Source organism: Takifugu flavidus, chromosome 6, assembly GCF_003711565.1.
Source record: "Takifugu flavidus isolate HTHZ2018 chromosome 6, ASM371156v2, whole genome shotgun sequence".
NCBI lineage: Eukaryota > Metazoa > Chordata > Actinopteri > Tetraodontiformes > Tetraodontidae > Takifugu > Takifugu flavidus.
The window spans coordinates 3,043,130-3,067,321 of record NC_079525.1 but is presented as its reverse complement, the minus strand read 5'-3'; the positions used below and the strand labels follow the sequence as shown (position 1 = coordinate 3,067,321).

The 24,192-nt window shown below is 46.2% G+C and overlaps 2 protein-coding genes across 4 annotated transcripts in view; one reads left to right on the top strand and one right to left on the bottom strand.

The window, feature by feature from the left end:
- bnc2 (basonuclin 2) overlaps positions 1 to 24,192 on the top strand; it is a 119,170-nt gene that overhangs the window by 4,205 nt on the left and 90,773 nt on the right. The window contains exon 1 of one of the 3 annotated variants that reach the window (XM_057034535.1): positions 19,902 to 20,093. The exons of the other annotated variants lie outside the window; for them this stretch is intronic. The gene's annotated coding sequence lies outside the window, so the exon portion shown is untranslated. Of the gene's footprint in view, positions 1 to 19,901; positions 20,094 to 24,192 lie in introns of those variants that run through there. 3 annotated transcript variants of the gene reach the window in all.
- Positions 1 to 24,192, bottom strand: part of sh3gl2a (SH3 domain containing GRB2 like 2a, endophilin A1) — a 180,404-nt gene that overhangs the window by 87,236 nt on the left and 68,976 nt on the right. The gene's annotated exons all lie outside the window — the stretch shown is intronic.

Here is a 24,192-nt window from a genome sequence, read left to right as displayed (position 1 = left end):
GACATGATTCACGCCAGCGCTACGGAACAACGAGTGATACAGGACCTGTGTAACAACCAGGAGTACAGTTGTAACCAAATGGCTCAGTTGGGAGGTATAGAGTTATGTGGTATAATTTATATTTTATAGTCCCTCCCGCGCTGCAGAATAAAGCTGTTCGATTTTCTTCCATGAACAGTGAGTGAGAAAGTCTGAGATTTCACTTGTGATGGAAACTCCAGACGCTACTTTGTTCCCAGATTTCTCTTTGTGTTCTTTTCTTTTTTTCCCTGTTGAGTCTCATTTCTAGCTTTCAGTTTTCAGGCTTTTCTTTCTTCTTTTTTAAAAAAAAAATACACAGCATCTGGGTGTGCAGCGCCGCGTGTTAGTGGCTCATGCATCAGCGACTGAAGAGGCACGGAAAAAAGAAAAAACCTCCTCAGGCCATACAGACTGATTTGATTAAAAGAGAATAATTTGCCCTAAAGGTGCATTTTCTCTTTCCTCCAAAAAAGCTTGTGGAAGATATCTTATATGACAAGATAAGTGGTGGCTCATGAAAAATTCCTGAGGTGAGGGACGTACAGTAGCACGTAGACTTGTGAAATATGGCCCCGAGTGCAAATAACTGCACCTGACCGAGATCCGCCGTCCTGCTCCTGAATCCAGACTTTCACACTTAAAGCACGACACGGTTGGGTCGGAGAACAGTTTATTTATTTTTCAGTCATTCACTTACAAATGTCGTCTCCATCGTGGGAAAGTTCTTGGGAAACACAAGAGCCGCGTCTCTAGTGTAACCTGCGTTCAAAAGTAAACATTTATTTGAATTTATCTCAGTGCTGACCAAATAAAATCGAAGGTGGTTTTGATTTATGGGCCATAGTAGCCAGTTTCTGTCGATGTGATGGTAAATGAGTAACTCAATACGAGCAACACTCTCAATATTTTGAGGCCGCTCCTCAAAATAACTGTACTGTATGTCAACATTCCCCCTGAATGATTGGAAACTTTCTCAATATCCCGACCTAATATGTCAATATTTTGTGCCTGTGTCATTTTCTTTTTGACTCTACCTTCCAGTCGGCGTCCGGCTCCCCGACCGGCACTGTTGTTGTGATTGCTACCGTAGAGATTTAGCGGCTAGTGTCCAGATGCTCTTGCACGCATGTGGCGTGTTGTGATGTTTTGAGCTAACGTCAACACCGCTCTACATAAACTGGTGCAAGCGGTGCACGGCCAGTGGAAGGGAAATCTGACTGGCGTAGCCTGTTACCATCAAGACTCATGGATGCTTAATTTACTTCTGTAAACATGCTCTTACGGTGCATCGGGGTACTTTAAATCGGGGAGTTATAGCAGGAAAATGCTCCTGAACTCAACTGAACTATACAGCTAAGTTTGAATCTAACCATTTTGCCTGTAGCATCACAGGACAGCAATTTTTCCTCTGATTTGCAGGCAGCATTATGACGAAGAGAGCTGTAAAAGGCGTAACCATTTAGGACATGTCACAGCAATGATGCTGCGCTAATAAATCCCAACGAAGGAGAATCGCTCGGTCTCGGAGGATTTTGCGCGCATTTGCGTGCACTGTGGTGAATTTACACTACGGCCTCCGAGGAAGAGCGCTGGCATTATCAAATGCCGTAAAATAATGTTTTTGCGGGTAACAAAGAAAGCCCTCATCCGGCGATAGAGAAGATTAAGTCTAAGTACGCGGCGCAATGGGAGGAGGTCAAGTGGGGCTTCCCATTACTCCGTTTGCACACATGCTTTCAGAGTCGCACTACAAGAGGTTGCAAAACTGCAAGAAATTGAGAGGGATTTTTGGAGACTCACTTTAAATTTCGGTTAAAACAAAAAGACTCCATGAACCTGATATTTACAGGCTAATACTGATGCTGTCTACATCCCCATCATCAAGGCGTCGGCCGTCTTTCGTAGCTTATCCAGAATTTATCTATGGCACTGCAATACATCACACGCGGGAATGACACGTCGGCAGTCCAAACCCGTGATTGTTAGTGACAAAGTTGCTATTTATGGTGGTAATCATAGTAATTATCCAGCCGAAGGATAATGAGATTGTGCGTTTGTTTGTTTGATCTTCGCTCACTCTTCCTGTTTGAGGGAAACTTGATCCTTGTTCGCCGCGTGAGGAGACCACATCTGCACGTGTGTGTTAACCCGTGTGCTTACGATCGCATCTTTGTGTTTTCACTCGCATTTTATGTGTGTTTTTGGAGCTGAGGGTTAGTCTGCTGACAGGTAGTGTGTGTCAGGAGGGGGCAGGGGGGGACAGTGGCCCTTTTGAGACAGACATAAGATCCGAGTCTGAGAGCGAGGCAGCGAGAGAGAGGGCCTCTTTCATGTGACTCTGCATTCCACCAAGGCACAGGCAGGCAGAGGCACAAGACAAGACATGCGTCCCCACCCCCCCGTCACTCCCCCACACCCCCGCTACACCCTCCCCTCTGTACCCAGCCTCCACCCCTCCCCTCTGTCAGTGACCTTAACATTTATCAAAAAGCCCCATGCTGGAATTCCTCTCCAGCATCTGTGTGTCGGTGCCAGAGTCCAACGCGTCCATGTACAAGACACGGACGTGTGTCCTTGTGAGGACATGGCGTGGTGTTGACCTGCTTGTTTGAAATGACCTTGGACAAATTAGATGATGCAAATAAAAAACAAACAAACATTTTTTTGCCTTCATGAAACCAACTGTTGCTTGGAGCATTTTCCATAGATGTCCCCGGTAGGCATCATAAATGAGTGCACACACACACACACACACACACCCTCACACACACACCAACTCTCTCTCTTCCTTCTTGTTTCTTTATTGTACCTCCTGTCACTTTGTCCTATTCATTTAACCTTTCATTAGAGCGAGCAGACAGCCCTGTGTGTGTCTGCACAGCTTCAGGAACAATGCCAAAAAAGCCCCACTGTCACAGTTATTAGATTCCTCTGGCCACCTTTTACCCCGGCAACTCAATATTGAGAAAGCAAGGGGGGGCGGGGGGAGACGGGGGCACGAGGGAGGTGGGGGACACACGGGGGGATGAATAGGGGGTTGCATGGTTGATGCTGCCACCCAGCTCCTGCAGAGAAAGATCCTCTTGACTTGTCAAGGACATGTGGCACATGTTGATTGTAGGCGTCTCTCAGACAGAACAAGGGAGGGAATGTTTGTCACAGTGGAATAAGAAAGTGAGAGACAGGGGAAGAGAGGAAGAGGCGCAGTGTGACTGTCTTGTGCTGTGGTAAGCAGCACCCTGGAGGAGGTGAACTGAAAACACAAACTGTTTTTAATGGCCAACTTTGTCCCCGAGGAAGGACAGAAAGACCAGTGGCCTGTCCTACTTCCCTCATCGCATCGCTCTGTTTCCTTTAAGCCCTCCGAGGGGTCAAAATCAAAATATTTATAAAGTGAGTATTTATGGATCTATCTATAGAATAACTTGAAAGCTTCGCTCCATATCTAATGTTTTTAACCATTTAAATCAGAGCAAACAAAGGACATAAATGGATGTTAGCAGGGCTAAAAGGGATCAGTGCCAGGATATTATTATAGACATGATATAGACCTGAATATCACATTGATTAGGTTGAGTCTTTGAGGCTGGATTTCTTCTCGTCTATGCAGTGCACATTTACCAGTATGAATTAAAGCCAGTGAAACCTGATACACGCTTTAACTAGTCACGTTATGAGCTGTGATTGAAGGGAAGCGGAGACAGAGCGTGCGATATGGGACACAACAACATTTCCTGGAAGCCTTTTCTTTCAACTCTCCAAACGCAATCAAAGACAGAGAAATATAAAACCTGCACATAACTGATTCATACATTACTGTGCTTCTCCTGACCATCCACAACAGAAATGTAAACATCAAACTGAAACACCACGTAGATCTCAGTCCATGGAAACGTCAGGTTGGAATCTTAGCAGCTCTGCTCTGTCCTAGACGTTACTGGGAGGTAAAAATAAACTATAAACATTTCTGTGAGTTCCAGTCTGTAAAAGCACTTTTCAGGAGGGTTTTTGATGAGGTGACTGTTCACTGCGTAGTTTATGCGTAGTCAAATTGAGATGGTAATGCATTCTGAGTGGTGAAAGAAGAAGACATCATTACCTCTGTATTAATTCTGCACCCTCTTTTAATACTGAAGGACTGCAGACTCTTGAAGATCTCTGTGCAAGCGCGTTTCTTTTAGGAAACAACCCACACGATATATAGAATACAGTTTCTTTTCAACACCCTAACTTACCTGTAGAAATAACGATGGCGACTGCTTACCTCTTTGGAGACTGAGCCAGAACACCCAGGTGTCCCCTCCCCACACACACTCCTCACCTGCCCTGAGGAGGGAAGGCCAGTCAGTGTGAACTCTGACCATCAGGCGGCACTCTTGATGAAGTCCATCTCTCACTTCTGTCACCTCTTTGCTCCGAGATCTCCCCCTCCCTCTGAGGCCGCCGGTCGCTCCGTGTGACTGACTCTTTATTACCCTCATCCCGCTCACTTAGTTAGAGCAGCGACCAGCAGCAGTAGTCAGTCTTCCATCCTCCCTGTCACCCCCCTTTTCTTCCTCCACCTTTACCGCCTGCCTCCAGGCTGTCCATCCACCTGTCCTGTATCTCCCTGCTCCTCTGATTGGACTCGCCTACCTCCTCCCAGGGCTGTAATTGATGGTGGTGTTATTGTGTTCCTGTCTGTGACCCTCAAGGCTCCCTCCTGGTCAGGACTATTTCACCATCTAAGAAGCCTGAACGCCCATGTGCGTGTGCACTTCTCCCTTTTTCACGTGCGCAAATTTGAAACTAGGGTTATGCATTCACTTCCCCTATTTAAGCAATCAAAAGATCTGTGATTGGTTTTCAAGCTGCTCTTTAAAAAAAAATTCAAAACAATCTTGACATCCAGGCATGAACCATTTTGTCACATTGAATAAAGGACAATAATTCCTTAGAACTCCGCGTTCCCTCTTAAGTATAGTATCTGTCCTTGGCCGCCACAGAAATCTGCGTAGTGGCTTTGACTGTGTTCTTTGTTTGGTGGTCCTTTATTCAAGCACATTTCAATACAAATTTTAAACTATTTCTCAAAGTAATTACAAAGTGCAGGCTGGAGTAGTTTAAGTATCCGGAAAGAAAAGAAACTCACTGTTGTTGAGAAGTTCTGATTCTTTCATCACCTTCTTGGGTCTACTTGTCACCTGTAGAATATTCAAGGTACTTATCCTTGCAGATGGATTTGCGTATTCAATTTTGCATTCATTTTGAAAGAACTTGTCTTGACGATCTGGAGATGTTTGAAACCTTATGTTTGAATGTGAACGGTTGAGAAACCTGCCACTGAATTCACGCATGAATGTGACTTTGTGTTTGTCATTGATGTGACGCTCTTCTAAGTGCTCTCTTCCACAGAACAGGGTGGATTTCAGCTGCTAAATTAACAGATGTAGAATTTATTTTAACTAATGATTTAATTAACTTTATTTCTCTTTTGGTCTCTCTTTGTCCCAGCATCTGTCTTTTCCCAATCTGAGTCCCCGGTCTCTCCACAGCATGGGTGTTGTATTTATTACCCTCTAAGTAATCACTTTGCTTTCGCTTTTGATAGACTGTTATTGCTCTAACTAGCTAAGGTCCCTATAGGTATTTGGAGGCTTTCCAGTTTTATTAGACAAAGGCTTCATTATTCAAGGCCAGCATTAACTCTAACATTGGATCCATTTGCCCCCAGGTCACATGTATCTAGTTGCAGCCAATTCATATTATAGCTCTCGCACAATTAGTATTTACTACATAAACATCCTCCCTTGTCAAGAAGTAAAGAGTTTAAAAAGACAGGTGACCACATGGTTGTGTGATCCTGAAATGATCAAGTTTTCATCACTGTAACAATCTAATCTCTTTGATGGCACTTTTTATTATAGTGAATGTGTCCATCTAGTCCAACATGGCAGCGACGCTGATGGGCTAATGACCCCAAGCACTGTCTTTGTGAGTGAACTTAACAGTCTTCTTTTTGTGGTTGCAGATGTCTCTTCATCAGCAACAGTCTCATAGTAAAACTGGTTATGAATAACATGTCTGAATGAGCAAAGCAGCAAATTCCCCCATGAACTCACCCCTTTGCAGTGCCTGCAAGGACAGAATAGGTCAGATCTTTGATTTTTCCCAATTATTTTGGTAATCTTGCTGACAAATCAAGCAAAGCTCACCAACAGACCCTCCCTTTGCTGTGGTGGGCCGACAGGGCCTAATGGGAGTCTTAACTTTACCTGCACCTGCATTAAAACTACATGATTTTAAACTTTCCTCAGCTTCATAAGCACTTACTTCCTCCATCTAGCTAGGCAAACCGGCCTGCCATCCATTGAGATCCCCAAGCATCCCGAGGAACGGTGGATGCCAAAGTTGTGGCCCAGAGATTTCCCATTTTGATTTCTTCCATTTTGCTGTTGCGTGTTTTTTTTTTTTTTTTAATTTCTTTGTAGCCACCTGTGTCTCCAATATGGTGCTCATCACTCCTAATCGATGGCCCCTTATTGGGTTTCTGCGTTTGGTCAAATATCTTATCGCTCTTTCGCCCCTCAGGCAAGAGGATCCAAACTAATAAGAAATCTCCTCGGTCTCTCGGGTTGAGTCCGCAGATGAAAAAAAAAAAGATTAGTGCGAAGATGCTATGTACCTGTGACCCAAACTGGATTTTTAACAAGTTCACAAAGTTAAAATGAAAGCTTCCGACCAAGAAGTTAACTAGCATCGCATTAGCATCCATGCTCCCCGTTTTAATAGAGTCTTTACTCAGTTGCGTCAGAAGAGTAGCCGCGGTTTCGGCCTTTCCACTCCACCTAATTCCCAGCAACAGCAACATAATCCCAAGATGTTTGTTTGGTTTGCTTTGTTTATCCTTTTTCATTCCATCTAATCATGTGTGCTGTTTTTTATTGTCACAATTCCATGTTTTGCTGTTCCCAACTTAACCCTCTTTTAATTGGAAAAATACTGTATAACAGGATATTAAACAATGGTACATGAACCTCACATGTTTAAGTAAAAGTCCTATTTGTGTGTCCGTATGCCTAATAAGACCCTAAATCTGATTGGTCAGTGATAAACATGTAAACTGTGTAAGATTGTTCAGAAAGAGAGCGTGTGAAATAGATGGAGGAGAGTGTCTCTAAAGAAAAGTGAGGCCGACAGAAAGGAAGAAAGAGAGTGCCATTTTGGAATTAAGCTGTTATTACTCCGACTGGTGCACTGTTTCATGATTACTGATAGATGTTTTCAGCACCATAATTATTTGCCAACGCAGAAGCAGACGATGTGAGAGGACCGCGCTCTTTCATCCTTACTTATGTCTGAAGATGACGCTTGCTAAACCCTAGAATGGCAGAACTGTGGTCGTGGCCTTCAAAGTAAAAAAGGCGTAATTTTAGCAAAATGGAAAATGGAATTTCTCCGCTGGACCTTAATGGAGTTTTTTTTTTAAATTCATTTGTGCATATTGATGTTCCCGTATCTGCACGAATATCCACGTTTACAGCATTAACGTTGAAATTACCACTAATTCAAACATGTTTTTTTAATGTTTTAGCACATAATTGTGATTAATTGGCGACATCTGCAGGCATAAGGTGAAGATCTATGGACGATGAGACAGAACGCTGTCATTATTGTCATGTTGGGAAATCTGTGCACCTCTTTTGGTCCCAAACTGAGGATTATGCCACTGGTGTTTTTTAGTGTGAAAAACAGTGGCGGCACAGAGGAGCCACTTTGTTGTGGTGTTATTGCACCATCTGTTATCTGACTATACAGCTACATTCAATCATCTACTGACAGTCAGCATGGTTTCTTTTAAGCATGACAACCAAAATCTTTCCCAAATGTTAACGATGGACGGGGCTGATGGGAAAACAGATGTACTGTTTCTGTTATGAAAGGCGCAGATGAGCTGCATCTTGAACTAGTTTTCTTGTTTAAGTTATTTCTGACTTTCACCTTTAGCTGCCTCTTTGCTCTGTGGCTCTATGGTTTTCTGTGATATCCAGCAACGTGGCCTTTAGCCACAGAGTAAATACAAAAGCAACAATATGTTTATGGGACTTTTGTTAAGAAAGTTGCAACAGGCAACATTATAAAAATAATCAGAAACAACTGAAACCTCTGAAGAAGACCTGAAATCCCGAGCGATATGGAAGTCACTTGTGGAAAGCTCTGAACGGCACCGCTGCGTAATTTGCTTGTTTGTGTAAGGGACTGTGTGTTTGGAGCTTCCCTCGCTTCATTTTTACCAACAGGTTGACTGTGCGATCTCCTTAAAAGGTTTGGGAGTTCACCGCTCCAGCGCGGCCACATGAAGGGCCTCAGACACCCCTTCTGCTCCCGCTCAGAGCGAAGAAAAATCTCTTGACGCCGACCCAAGTAAAAAAAACAAACAAAAATGTCTTTTAAAAAGCAGTTATTTACACTGCGCTATATATCTGTTTCCGATGGGCCATCACCCTAATGGATGTCGGCTCTGTATGGGATGTCATCTTCCAACGCTGGCCATTACCCAGCATCCCTGATCATTTTAATAGTCCCTCCATACTGCTCGTTTCTGACTCCGCAGTCATTGGACAAACCCCGGTGTCCCTGGTGACCTGAGACGAATACATGGAGGAGCCGCTGTGGTTTTCTGTGGCCTCGCTCCGTATTGTTTACCGGGTCTGCTTGATTGCCCTCTGTCCAAATCAGAGGGTACAGGCAGGCAGGGCAAGGGTCTTCAGGGACACACTGCTGTGTTGTGCGCTGTCCCGACGTGCTGAGAATATTCACTCAACCCTCAGCTCTGAGTGGTGGTGGGGGGACCGATTCATAGCTCAGTAAACACAGGCAAACACACATAGTAGCAGTCATACATTTGCACACCGGGGACCATATGGTTGTGCATTAATGTCGGCGCACGCATGCGTGTGTGTGTGTGTGTGTGAGGACACCGTGGCTGTCTCCACGTCACAGATAATTACCCCCTGTGTGACTTCGCCTTTCATCGCCTTCCCCATTGACAGTGGCGCTTGGAGTTACAATACAAACAATGCTCTATTTAGCATTAAATAGCCAGATATCAAGTGTGAATATACACAAACCATGCACTCTTTCATTTGCTTTTTAATTACTTGTTTCCTCTCTCAACATCGCTGTAGGCCACATGGCTCGTTGCAGTTGGCAAACATTTCTGCGGTGAGAGAAAAAGAGAGCAACTTTTTCTTTTTCGTGCTGGTAATCTTTATCCACTTGTGCTATTAATCTGTTAATCCTCATAATTAGGCTAATTTGACCCTCTAACTTTATGCAATTGAACCTCGCCGGCCCGATAGTGTGAATATTCCGATAGCAAGGTTACATATCACAGCTAGAATTCAATAAATGATAAAAGCCAGCAAAGATGTTCAAGCTTTGAATACTTTCTGTAGATGGAATCTCATCCCTTAATCTGGCATGCAGCTGAGGTGTGTGTTTGGTGGACTCTTTCACGGCCATGGTTCCGGGTCTAGTCGTCAAGGCTACCGCAGCTAAACATGAGAGTAACGGCATTTTTTAGCAGAACGGCAACAGCAAATAACAACAAAACCAATAAACGGGCAGGATTAACGCACACTGGATGTTCACATCTCTGCAGAAGAGATTCGTCTCATACTTTGGTTAGTTAGATGTAATTGAAAAGACTCGTAATGAGTTGAATGTTAAAGTAGCATTAAGAAAATTATTATTAATGACAGAAAAGCTAAGTGGCCTTTAAGCGTGGATTACAAGCATAACAACGCGCCTCAAGCTTGATTACTTTAAATGGACATATCTACTGAAAATAACTGCCAAGATTAAGCTTTTACTAATCAGCCCAGGCTTTCCACTTCTTTAATATTATCTTCTTTAAACATTCTCAAATATGAACAACGCCGTGACACGCGGGACTGTCTAACACAAGCTAACAGCAGCTGCTGTCCGCGCTGGACCTCAAAGGTAGACGTGGAAAAGTTTGCAAACTCATTTTTCTGTTTTTAAGTGCAGCTGAAATGCAGAATTGGCAACTATAGAAGTATATTAGCAGAACCCAGTGAGTGTGTTTGTTCACGTAAAGGCTCTGGCCCTCTCTCCGTAGCCTGCTGTGACTTGACGTTGTTTGGACCCATCTCCCCGGAGACCCGTCTCCGGAGCCTTCCCACCCTCCTGTTCGCTTCTCACGATCATGGGAGTGGACAGCTGCTTAATGCAGGAGTGTCATCGCTGCAGCCCTCTGATCCTCGTTGCAATTGAAGGGTCTCTGCTACGCGTGAACGCAGCATTCGACGAGCTCCAGAGCTGCAGTTCATGATTACAAGACACACCATATTAGCAGCGCACAGTCAGAGTGTGTTCTCTCTAATCCATCCTACTTTCTCCATAGCAGAAATCTTCACAGTCGCTCCCCTTTTATTTGAAAATCCCGTGGTTTAGTGACCCAGCGGGTGCCCCCATGGCCAGCAGTGGTCACCTGACAGCAGCGTAAGCGGTTACCTAATCATCTTTTCCTTTCATACACTCTGCTGGAGCGCTCCTGTGCAGTGCACCTAAAATAACAGCAGAGAAGTTGGAATAATACCTCACAGTGGAAGTTTTATAACAACACAAAAGGTACTCCAGGTCAACTCACCGTCTGATGCGCTAGGCTCTTAAAGGTACAGTTCTCCACCGAAACAAGTCCTTTTCCTTTTTCCTCTGACACTTCAGAGATGCAATTTTAAATTCAAAATTGAAGTAGACAGAAGCTGGCGCGTCGTCTGGCTTTGCTGCTGCGTCTAGACAGACTTTTTTCAGCTCTGACCTGGCCAGAACTGGATGGCAGATGTGGTAATCTTAGTTATGGCCCTTATTGCACAGGCCAGCTCTGATCTGGGATCAGGCTCAGTTTCTGGCTGGGCTGTTGACGCTCATTTGGCATCAGGTCGGTCTAATTTGTCAGCGTCAGCAGTTTTATATGCATATTAACCAGTGACTTAAAAGTCACACAAGTTTTGCATCACGTTTCCGAAAATGTTCTTGGTTGGAAATGTGACTGGCTGTGTTGTTTCTGATGATGATATTCAGCCTGTGGTTTAGTTTCTTCTCTGGTTTGGGGTTTTTTGTGGAGAAGTGGAAGACAGCACACTTTTTTTTTGTTTTATTAACCAGACCTAAGTGGTTAAGAGCTTAAAACCTACTGCAGGCCAGCAAACCGCCACCATCTGCATCAATACAAACTGTTATATTTTGAGGGAATCCACCCTTTAAATATGCCAGACCCTGAACCTGGAGGGATTATGTGTACTTGAGGAGATCAGGAGATGGACCCTTTGCACATGTAAAATCCCCATCTGTCCCCCATTTTTGGTGCCTCTGTCTGTCCTTCCTTTCTCTTTCCCTTCCCCTCTGTCCTCCCATCCTCCCTTCTCTCAGTTCATATTTCAGTTTGCTCCCAGGAGCTCACAGGTCTGTGCCAGACGGAAATTCACTGAGGCTGCAGGAGCCCCCTCGGAGGCCACACTAAGGAGGGACAAGAGGGTAACAATCAGTCCCAGTCCTCCCTCGCTCCGTCTCCCCCTTCCTCTCCCCGTCTCCGCTGTAACCAGCCTGCCAGGCTACACGGGTCCTCAGGGTGACTTGATCTTGGCTCGGGTCCCTCAGTGCAGATCCCTCTCCTCTCCTTCTTCACCCCCAACTCCTCCTCTCCCTTTTTCCCCTGCCGTATCTCACCCCTCCTCCTCCTCCTGTCTCCTCCTTCCTTTTCCAACACGTCCCCCAGGGGCACGACGGTGAGGCCATCCAGTCCCGAGCTGTCCATCAGCGAGAGTGTTTACTTGCGGCGTGACAGCCTGACACATCTGGAGTGCATATTCACTAGTGTTCACACTCCTTCCCTCGTTCACTCATTGCATAGACCCTGACGGTACCACCGGCAGCCCAGCACCTCATTTTGGGGCCTGATGTTGTTGTGGCCAACCTTCCACTTCCACTAAAATCATTTTCAACCAGCAAAACTCAGTCAAGTCTCACCCGTTTCTTCTTCCTGTCTGTGTGTGTGTGTGTTTGTGCGTGCGTGTGTGTTCATGCCTTTGCTCACCATCCCCCCCCCACGGCTCCTCTCAGTGAAAACTAATCACAGAAGCTCGTCTGCATCTTTTCGGAAACCCATGACTACTGGCCTAATGAAGTGACAGTCTTTCTTCATCCCATGGCTCCCGTCCCCAGACCGCCCCCCCTTCCCGCATCTCACCCACTCCGTCTGTTTTCCCAACATTCCTGTGCTGGTGTGTGACTGTGACGGCTTGTCATCTCGCAGGAATGTCCCGCTCTCCCACCTCGGCTCCTCGATGTGGCGTGAAGCATTTGCTCCTGGTTTCCGACTCCGCGCGTGCACGCCTGCTTGAAACGCTGGCTTTAAAAACGTGCTCATGCAGATGTTGTCCATTGGGCTGCATACCTACGCTTGGCGTGTGGCCACAATAAGCAGAACCATTCTCAGATAGTCCCCAGCTTGTTTTTCAACCGTAGAAAGTGTGCACAGAGATGTTTTATCATGTTGCCTCTGGTAAAAGGAATCTTTTGCTTTCAGTTGCAAGGAATTCTCTTTTTCCCGAGCATTTTAGAGAAAAAAACAACATTGTTTAACCTCCGATCGGTCGTATTTTAGAGTATATACGGTTGCAGGGCATCTGCCAGGAATAAAGAATTAAGGGCTCTACGGTCACATAGAAAATCCAGTTTTACATGAATGAGATTTTGTAACACAAAGCACACGCAACATTTATTTAGGATTTAGCATGTAGAAGGGCGCATAATGACTAGCCCTTGATCCAGGCATGTTTTCTACTCTACAGTCTACATATGGGGACTTATCGGAGGCCTAATGGCACACATGAAGGTGCCACACTCAATGACCCGAGGCAGAACTTTCACTGGGAGGCAATAAGGGGGGATATTGTGTGTAGGTTTACATTCAGAGCCCAGGCGACATCGTGTCCTGATTGGCATCATCCACTGGAAAAACTCCGACCCCGTCAAGATCCGCTCGACGTCTGCACATATGTGTGATTATTTGTCTGTCGGCGAGCGTGAATGTGAAGGAGATATCACCGCGCTCTCATGTTTATTCAGCTCAACGCCTGGATGACCGGGACTTATCCGCCGTCCTGATTACCCTGCCTGGCCTGCCACCATTAATCCTTCAGAGACACCAGGCCCCCTTACACAGCCCCTATCTCACACACACACACGGGTACAAACAAACACGTGTGTTCATTTTCAGCAGGTATCAAGGACACACATCCTCTCCACACCCTTACTTTTGAAATAAAACTATTATAGTCTCTGCACTGATGGCTCAGGGTTGTCCTCAGGGCAGAGCGCCTGCATCTGTGTGCATGACGCTGCTTTTCGTGTGTCATTTACGCCTCCAGGCTCCTTCAAGGCTTCTCGTCTGTGCCTCGGTCACCATTCCCTTTAATTCCCAGGAAATATTCCGCACATGTCCGTGTGTAAGGCAAATGTAATGCACAGGGGGAAGCCATTAATTTGAGTCACAGCGCTTCCTGTATCAGTTCTTTTATGTCTCTGCAAAGGACTCCATAATTTGTGTTGGGTAAAAATGACTGTAGCGGGGTTTTTTCCCATAACAGCTACAGTTTTCTTAGGAGACAAGGCTGTTCTGGTAAAGAGACTTTTGGAACAAAAGAGTGTGTGAGCATGCATACATGCGTATGAACACCGGATTCAGATTTTTTTTTTCTTCCAAGTAACAACCCCTGGGCCAAGACATAATATTGACCGTGGCTGTATTCCCTATTATGGTTTTGCCCATAATGAAGGATGCAGATTAGAAAAGTAGAAACACATTGGGCCGATAAGTAGCCTTTGCCTTGCCATTAAGGAGGGGGAGCGCTCTGTTCTCACTTCATCTCAATTCGGAGGTGCTGTGGCGACTCAGGAGAAGATGATGCGCGTGCGAGTGCAGTTTTAACTGCGGCCTGTGCGTGTTTAGAGTGAGCAAGCGGCGAGTGTGTTTGGATTCTTAGGAACGACGAGGGCTTTCTTTGCCAAGTCCCATTTGAATTTATACTCAGGAGGGAACCCTCTCATTATAAACAGAAGCTCCTGAGTGCACATATGTGAGCGCACAAACATGCGCTCAAAGAAGAGGGGGGTGGCGAAATATCTCCGGGATAATTAAGCTAGTCCAGAACTATGTGTTGTATGTGTCTTGGGAGGATATTTGTTTTATCGTGACTGTGCGCCATTTGAAATCGCCTTTATGAGTTGAAACACCTGTTGACGCTGCGTTTCTTCACAGTTTCCTTCTCCTGACTTTCCTCCTAGTTCTCTCTGTTTCGTTTATATTGGGAGTGACCGTTTGACCACCTGAGCACACACACAGTCACACACACACACACACACACACCACACACACACACACACACACACACGTATGCGCAGATACACACACACACATACTGACTCTCTCTCCCCTCCTGTCCCTGTCTTCTCCTTTTTCCCATAACAAATAACAGCACAGAATTCCCCTCGCTTCTCTCCTGGGGAATTTTCATTACCGCCCAGTCCCCCTGCCCAGAAGGACTCCCCGCCTTGAACTGTTCAACAGCTGTGGCGTGGACACTCTCTTCCAAAACAGGCCCACTGTTCACAAACACCCACTGTAGTCGGGGCGGGTGGAGGGAGGAACTCTGTGTCAACCTCCACAGCTCAGGAGACCTTGCTTCCTTCGCATGCGGCCCACCTCAGGGCCCCCTCGCCTGGGGTGAAAGTGGCCCGATGCTGGACTCTCACCTCTCCTTCTATTGAGATAAGAGCAGCCTTCACTTGGACTGTGCGCAGGAGAGAAAACATGTTGGAGGAGATATCTAGTTTCTAATTGCCTTTTTAAAAAAGGTTTTGGCCATTTTTTTTTATCAGTGTCCATGCATGTAAATCTTCCCACCCCATGGACACTCCGTGTCCAGTCAGATTTTCCTCAATGATTGCGAAACTTTAAGATTCAATAGTGCATCTGAAGTTGCAAAAATTGTTAACATTTGGCAAATGTAATATATTTAGCATCTCTTTGGGGAATAGAGTCTATAGAGTCTAAGAAGTGTAATGGACTAAAATCTAATGTTTACCACTAGATAGATAGATAGATAGATAGATAGATAGATAGATAGATAGATAGATAGATAGATAGATAGATAGATAGATAGATAGATAGATAGAGAGATAGATTCTGTAAAAAATGGCATGTTTTGACACCCACAGTCAAATGCAAAGCAGCGCACATTAAAATACACTTCATTAAAATATATAAAACCGTGAGACAAGCTGCCTCCGATCCCCGCCCGGCGACGCTCATTTCTGTCGAATCAGCGGAACGTGATTTGGTGACTGGAGGGTTTATGCGCGCGCGCGTGCGTACGTGTGCGTACATGTTTTCGTGCATGCATGCGTGACAAGCTCCTATCTCAGGTCTGCAGTGGAAGAAGTTACGAATATTTGGCAGGAGTGACAGTGGAAGTCCCCAGCCCTGGCCACAGCTCTCTCTCTCTTTCTCTTTTTCTCTTTGTGAGTGCTGTAGTGAAAAGGTCCATTTGAAGCCACTGGAGTTAGAATGGGATCAGTGTGTAGGAGGTGTTTGGAGGAAGGACGATTATTAACATGCAGAGAATGGCTGACCACAGAAATGGTCCAACTGTTCATCAGGAGAGAGGAGAGTAGCTTCTCCAGAGAATTGCTCAAGTTTCCACCTTGTTTCTCGGGAATTTGGCCGAGCTGTGTCGGTGCACGTGTTCCACGTTTTGACACCCTTCAGTTCAGCAACAGTGGCACGTTGTGCTCGGTCAACACAGATCATCTAAGCAAGTTTTTAGTTTGGTGGATAATTCCGTTCCACTTTCCTTTCCGACAGCCTAAGTGGGGGGACCTGGAGCGCAGTGGGAGGTGTAGCTAAGCAGTGGTTCATTTGGCCGGGAGACACCTGGCTGACAGGAGTTGCTCAAGAAACCCTATAAGGCTGCTGGTTCTGACCTCTCACCCCCGTCTGTAGACCCCCCCACCAATCTGTCCACATTCCTTTCACCAGGATACCTCTCCGCCCTCTCCATCCTGTCCCGGAGGAGCATGTCTGTGTGTATGCGTGTGTTGGAGGAGGTGGCCTACAGGCCTCGCCTCTGGTCGCTTTATTAAAGTATGTTTTAATTTTCCCCTGTGCTCCTGTGAACCTCTGCATCCTGGTCCCCTCTCCATATCGCGCGCACACACACACACACACACACACACACACACACACACACACACACACACAGGAGCTCCTTGGCTTATTAACGGCTCTCTTGTCTGTCAGAGAGTTGGGCGGGAGGGGCTTGATGTGATCTCTTCACGTGGATTTTTTTTAAACTAACTTTAAATAGAATCACACACTAAGACACACTGTCACACAGGTGCACAACACATAAGTTCTATATGCATATGAGGTAAATATACAAGCGCTGGCATGTGTAGTTAGAGCACCCCCTGTGGGGTCTCAGGGTCAGACCCACGGATCAGCCGACAGAACGATAGGGTTACATTTTATGACCCATGCACGGTTAGGGTGACATTATATGTTTGTGGCATCACAGATCTAATAAACCTGACCTCTGAGTGTTCTTAAGAAAATGAAATGGAATTTTCACTCCTTTGTGATTGGGAACGTTTCTCCACATCCAGAGTGTATCTCTATAGCCCATTTCTTCCATAATTTATGAGTCTCGCAGGGCCCCCTGTATATTATTTCCTGAGTCTGTCCTCTGTTGCTGTATTAAATATGGAGGGAGGAGCAGGAGCCTGTCTCAAAGGAAAGGGAGGGGAGTCGTGTTGGGCTATCCTGAGGTCCTGGTTTGTGATTCTGAGACCTCGGGCCGTCACTGAGACTCACAGCAGAGGCTTCAGTGCAAAGCCAGGGGGGTGTATGTGTGTTATTGGCCCTATGCCTGCGTGCATGTGGGTATACAGCTGAACTACGGGATATTTCTTATGTATGTGTTTGTATATATAGGTATATACTGTATACATGTGTGTTTGAATGAGGTGGATAAACTAGTCTGCTTTATTTGTGCCACTCATGAGTAGCTTGTGAAAAATGCATTGAGAGCTTGGACGGGCCAGCTGGTGGAAGACAGGGCCGAGGGAGGGAGATAGAGGTGGGAGGGCAGAGGGAGGGAGGTATGGAGTAAGGGGCACAGCTGTAGGGGATTAATGCCCAGAGTGGAGGAGCTGGAGCTACAGCCCAGGAATGTTCCCCAGCGCCCCCTCAAGAGGGAGGGAGTGCAAGGGAAGAGAAGGGCACCGGCCTCAGATGTGTCCTGTGCTGCGCAATCTTTATGATTGCAGGAGCAAGGGGGGGGTGAGGGGGGGCAGTATTTCATCCTTGTCATTCTTATCCACTATCTCAATCTACCCCCACTGCCTCCATCCCCAGCACCACCTCCACCCACGGCTCCTCAGGCACTTTGGTAGTGATCAGTCCAAGTTCACAAGACTCCTCTGCGCCCTGCCTATTTTCTGTGTCACATTCTTTGTCTTGTGAGTGCTGTGATTTATGGACTAGCAGGAAGCAGTGTGCATGTGTGTGTATGCATATGTGTGTGTATGTGTGTGTGTGTAATTGCATGGGTACAGTCAGGACTTGAGAGAGGGACATCTATCACGCATCCTGAGGCTGTCACTAAAATATCGATCCATTTTTTATCTCGTGAGTACTCTGGCAGCCCAAAGCTCCGAGTGTCGTAGGAAATGATAAAGATGATAAGGAAAGTTTTTTTTTTTCAGTCATTCCCTCCGGGAAGAACAGCAGTGCAACTTATAAAACAAATGCGACTAATTCCCTTATAGCCCGGAGTGTGATTTCATCCAAAAGTCAGTGTAACGATACGACACCAGGATGTTGTGCTCGTCCTCCACCACCTCTTCCCAAACCTGCGTTCATCCACAGACGTTCACTTCCTGTCACTCCATCGCAGCTCCCACCACTGACAGTTGTCAGAGGGAACCCGCTTATTATCCCGTGACGTGTTCAATGGGGCTGCACTGATCTCGCGGTGATGACTCTGACGAGGTGACCGCGGCGTTTGAATGGAGCGCCTGTCGTTGCAGCTGCAAACCTGTCCGTCCATCGTCCTCCTGCTTGTTCATCCGTGTCCTTCTTCCTCCCATTTGGAAACCACTCCACCTGGTTCGGACAATTACCCCACGTCCACTCGTCTCCCCTAAGCTGCCTTAACTCCTCTTCCAGCCACTTAAGTAGTGATGTGCTAAAAGGGATGCTTCAGCCACCATCTGACCCCTGGCTCTATTATTACACGTCCGGAGTTTTGTTGACAGCCCATAAAAAAGCTGTACCCGCTCATCGTGCGTCTACACGTGCAAAAGTGGCTAAAAACCATCCTCTGCCTAAATGGAATTTACCACAAGTGGGTGTCTGTCCATTATTGCCTCCGTATGTTCGAGCCCTTCTGGATCTGTGCGTTTCTAAAACTCACATCCAGTTTTATCATTTTAATAAGTTGTCACCTTCAGCAATCCTTCCTGCTCCGGAGCCCTCGTGTCTCTGGAGGAGCGTTGCCACTCTACGGCAGTGTGAGCTGGACAGTTTGGGTCAACTGGAGCCTCCTCTGGTTGAATTGTCCCTGCTGTAACTGGTTAAAATGGAAAAGGTTACATACATATAGGACGAAAGGGCTGGTCTCACGGTTGCTGTGGTCATGAATTAGCCTTCCCTCCACAATCTGCTCGCACAAGAACAGTCGTTTTTATAGCCGATTCAAGCAAAATCACAACACAAGTTTTCGATTTTTCATTCCTTTTCACATTTTTTGTTCTTTTCACGTTTTGTTCTTTTCAATTGGCGCTGCCTCTGCTGCCGCAACAGGAGAATTTCTCCCCTGTGAAAGAAATCAAGGTTCTCGGTTTTTCTTGTATAACGTGTGTGCATTTGTGTGTCCGTGCATGTTGCCTGTAGCGGAGCCAGGATGTCACCATGACCTGGTCGCTGAATCGTGATGAGGAAGGGAGGATCACAAAGAGTGAACGATAGATTTGTCACACTCGTGCATGTGCGCACGCATACACACACACACACACACACTACTTTAATATTGCAAACAAAGACACTATTGTGTCTTAACTGTAACTATTACTGTGCTGAGTTGAGTTGATTCAATATTAAATATGACTTATCTGTGTGGAACACTGCATTCAGTGACTGCAAACAGCATGCTTAGCTTAGCTTAGCTTATGTGAATGGAAGCAACCTGTCTCTAAACTGCTTTGGGTAGCAGATTAGCTATGAATTTAAATCTATAGTCACAGAATGTTAAGTAGCGGAAGCCACTCACCTGAAGGGATGACCTGAGGATCACATCAGTCGTGTATCTGGAGCGCTGCAACATCTTACCTTGATGCTAAGATAAGAGAAATTTTAATTAACCTGGTGAAATGTCCACCATTACAACCGTAACACATTTGTAAGAATGGCGCCGCACGAGTGGCGGCTTGTTACAGTAGCTCCGAGCGTGTTTACATGTTTTAGTGTGTTTTTCTACTGTACAGAATTTTGGTATTTTGGTAGTCTGAATATTCTTTAGGGCTCATTGCTGCCTCTCACAGCATAACCATTACTGCAGCCAAACTTAGCTCCAAACTTTTTATTTTTTGTAATGCACTCAATCAGTGAATAAGCACAGTTAAGTAGTCGTTGCAGTTAAATAACTAAGTTAATCACCACAAGGCCACTGATGTAAGAGAAAACTAAAAAAGAAATCACCTCACAATCATAATATAAACCACATTTTAGAAAATCAATGGTGCAGTGGCATAACCGGTTTCTTTGTAGTTTTATCACTAGATTACTCCACCATTACATGATTGATGTCAAATCCACCTTGACCAGAATATCTAATACATCTGGTGCGCTTGTGGACCGACACTGAGCCAAGGAATTTGTCCAGGGAAGAACAAACAACAGAGGGAAAGTAGAAGAGCGCAAAAGGATTTGAACAACGGCTGCATAGGTAAAAAACGGTCACGGATGCAGTGTTGAAATGTCTGTTCGAAGGTAAATGAGGATTCAGATTTAAAAAATAAGAGTAAACAGCTGGAAAAGTAAAACGGAGTTGCTGGAGTCTTTGGGTGGAGTGTTTTTAGGTGTCTGGCTGTAACAGCATGGGTCTCTCCCCTGACACCTCTACAACTTATCATCCCCGCATTCCTGCACAGGGACACTCCCCTGCCCACTGACACTGTGTGTGTGTGTGTGTGGGTGGGTGTGTGTGTGTGTGTGTGCTGAAAGGGCACATTGGCCTCCCACTCCCAGGACATCTGGCAGCAGAGAGAGAAGATTTGTGTAACACATGTTTGTGTGTAAGAGAGAGGATGAGTGAGGCGGAGAGCCCGCCGAGTGAAGAAGTGGAAAAAAAAAAGACAGGAGAGGACAGCGAAGCGCTGTGATGCATCCGTGAGAATCTCACACAAATGCAACTTCCCTTTAACACCTCGGCAAGGTCTGAGGTTGTGGCAGAGACTGCAGCAAACATCTCAGGGATTTCCTGCCATTCACAGCAGCTTTTCCAATCCAACTACAACCTCACACACTGTCCACATCCTCCAGGCTTTTGATGTGAGGGGTGTGGCTTCAGATCCTCCATACTTCATTAAAGCGTACTGTGTGTGTGTGTGTGTGTGTGTGTGTGTGTGTGTTCAGATCTCTCTCAATGTCAGTCCTTGCTGCAGAAGGTAGGTGTGTTTTCACAATGCAGCACCTAAAAAGCAAAGTGTTAAAGATCAGCCATGTGATGTTATATTCACGGTCCACACGCGCCTGTTTGAAAGGAGACTGTGGTCCTGCTGTATTCCTGTCTCGACCCAGACAGCTCCAGGGTTTCACCTCCACACTGGAAAATAGATGTCTTTCTCATCACCCTCTCCTCAAATGGTGGCTTTCTTTATTTCACCAGCTGGGTGCTGTCAACGTGTAGCTTCTGGTGTCACCAGAAGACACCATGGCACCACAGCTCCAAGGGGATCACTTTAAACAGCAAAACTACAAGCAGGAAATGGATAAATGACGCTTTTTACAAAGGCAAAAAAGTAGTGAGATATATAACTTTGCATATAGCTACACGTTTTAAGTTGCCATCCAGCTGTTGGCTAGCTGTCGCTAATTGTTGGTGATTGTCTCCACTTGCTCCAGTGTATCCTGCGTCTATGCACATGATTTTTTTAATGTGTGTCTATGTGTGTTGTGTGTGTGTGTGTGCCAAGCCCCTGTGCCCTCCCATGTGCCCTCCCCTGTCTCCACGCCTGGATGCTAACCGCTAGTGAAGGCCAGCCAATTATCCCCAATCAAGCTACCCTCTCTGGAACTGGCGGCGAGAGGAAGCTCTCACTAGAGCTTATACTAGTCATTATGGGGCACATCCTGACATTAACTTTCTTTCTTTCTTTCTTGCTCTTAACTGGTGTCTTAATGCAAACGACAATCGAACACGCAAACTGAAAGCACATGGTTGCCTATTCTTGCCTTCCTAATACGGCATTAAGGAAATTTGGGGCTGATGGTGGAGGGAATACCTGCAGGCCAAGCATGACGTCATTGGACTACACAGGATGTGTGTCTTTTTGTGTATACACTGGACACGATACACATCATTTTTAGCTCTCTAATTGACATAATTAATTTCGTAGCCCCTTAACCGAGCCTAAACCCAAGCTAACAATAACCTTAAACCAACTCTTAACCCTCAAACAGCCCTTTTAAGTTGTGAGGACCAGCCCAAATGTCTTCACTTTGCAGATAAACTGTGTAGCCTGGTTCTGTACATGAATACAGAGGCTGAGCCTAATTCTTCTTATTTGACCCTGTGCTGCGTTCACTAGTAGGGCTCCAGTCGTGCACTGCAGGGTGACATTGTCTCTTCACGATCAGCCAGATCAGCAGGCGAGGTGTGGTAGCTGTAGGTGATCCACTTCATTCTGCTCCTGTCTTGTTGTGACAGGACCCACATTAAATAGAAGGAGTCAGTGACGAACCAGTGACAGGCCCAACCCTCCCCCCTCTACCTGTGTGTGTGTGTGTGTGTGTGTTACTATCCAGCAACCTACGTATGCCTTTTTCCCATCTCGCCCTGGGACCCAGCACCCCAGGGGCACTTGAATGACACTTTTTTCCCCAACACTAATCAACCGGCGACCATGTAACGTTAATGACAGTTATAGCCGCGTGTGTTTTCATTTCATTTCCATATAAAGTGCTGACGTGTCAACGAGCAGGGACCTTTGTGCCCACGCGACGTCGGCTTATCAATCACCTTGCGGTGCCATTTCCAATCCTCCAAGTGATATTTCTGCACCAATTAGGTGGTACATGTGTAAAAAAGTGAGAGGCTTCCAACGCTAAAGAAGCACTTGTGCCTGTGTGTTGCGTGTGTGTTCTTGAACAGTGTTTGCACGCGCTGATGTATGTCAGTGTGAGCATACAACAAATGCAGCTATCTGTCCGCACTTCAAGCCAATTAGGCGCGTCATCCAGCCAAGATCCGGAGCCTAAGTTGAACATCAGCTCCCTTTATTTTTGAAAGCCGCATCTTAAATTAGCGAGCACCCCCCCCCCCCCCCAACACACCTAGCCCATCCCCGTCTTTCCCTCCTTTGCTCCTGTGAAGACACAGAAGCCTCCGGGGCCCTGAGATGTCTCCACATGCTGGAAATTGAATCAAACAGCATCAATCAGGACACTTTTCCCCCCCTCCACCACCCCCTCCTTCACTCCATCTTTCGTCTCCTTTTTTTGTGTCTCTTTGGTGTCTCCAAGCACCCAGATATACAAACACCACCGCTAGGAAGCACAATTGCTTCTAAGACGGCGGCACTTTATAGTTTAGTGTTAGCTCATCTACATCAGACAGCAAGAGGCGTTTTAGTGCTCTATCAGCCCGGTATTTTCTAAACAGCATCTCACTCTTTCTCTCTCTCTCTCTCTCTCTGTTATACACACACACACATACACACGTGCAGTGATATTATTATCCTCCTCTTCTGTGGCTCTATGCTGTAAAATGAGTTTGCCCCAACTCCATTAAAACCCGCGCCAGCCTCTCCCCTGATGCCACTGCCCTATTTGCATGTGCTAGTGAGCCACTCCACGGAACAAAGGAGCTTGACTCTTCCTTCTCCTCCTCCTTCGCTGCGTCCCACCGGAATGTGCCATAAGTGGGCAGATGACATTCACGGGGAGAGGCTGCAATAAAGCGACTCTCCCCCGTCTCCTCCGCCACTCCCTTGTCTCCGTGCCACCCCGTCAGAGGCGGAAAGTGGATATTGCGAGCGACACGGGCAAATCAGCAGTAAATGGGCGCTAATTTGATTGACATCTGGGCTCCTGTCACCGAGGCGGGCGAGGACAAAATGGCGTTTACCCACCACCCAAAAAAAATAAAAATAGAGCCAGCTTTCAACCAAATCACCTCGCGTCCGGTGGGGCCTGCTTCAATCGTCCCTTTCTCCCTCTCCCCTCCGTTCCTTCTGCGCCTCCCTCCCCATCTCCCACCACCCACCGCCGACCGATTTGCCAGATTCTAATTGTGTGTGTCCTTCCTCTCCGTGCAATTTTCCCATTACCGCCACAAGAGCAGCCGCACGGCTCATCTGAAGCGGGGTTGTCTCTGAAATGTGTACCTCCGTGTTAACCCTTCGCTAGCCTCAGAGAGCCTCCATTAGCGCACGCTACACAATAGGGAATGTGTTTATATTGTGACATTTAATAAAGGGAGCAGTTTTACACATGCAGGAAAAGCTTCGTGTCTGTTTGTATGAACTCAACAGTTTAGCAGGACGTTGGTTAACGATGAAACTTTCTGTGCTGGTTTTTGCATGTGCTGCTGTTGCTGTGTCCACTTCACAAAGGTAAGTGCCCCGACGAGCGTTTCTCTACTTTCTTTAAAGCAATCGCTCACCTCACATTCATTCGTGTGCATGAAAGACGTGCATGTTGACCGACGCTCCCGTTCAAGCATGTTTAGTGGAGAAGCGTCCCGTTTCTCCTCTGGTCTTCCACTTTTGTCTTTGTCTTCTTGCAAACAGAAGAGGCAGAAACAGAAAAGGCTAATAAGCGCT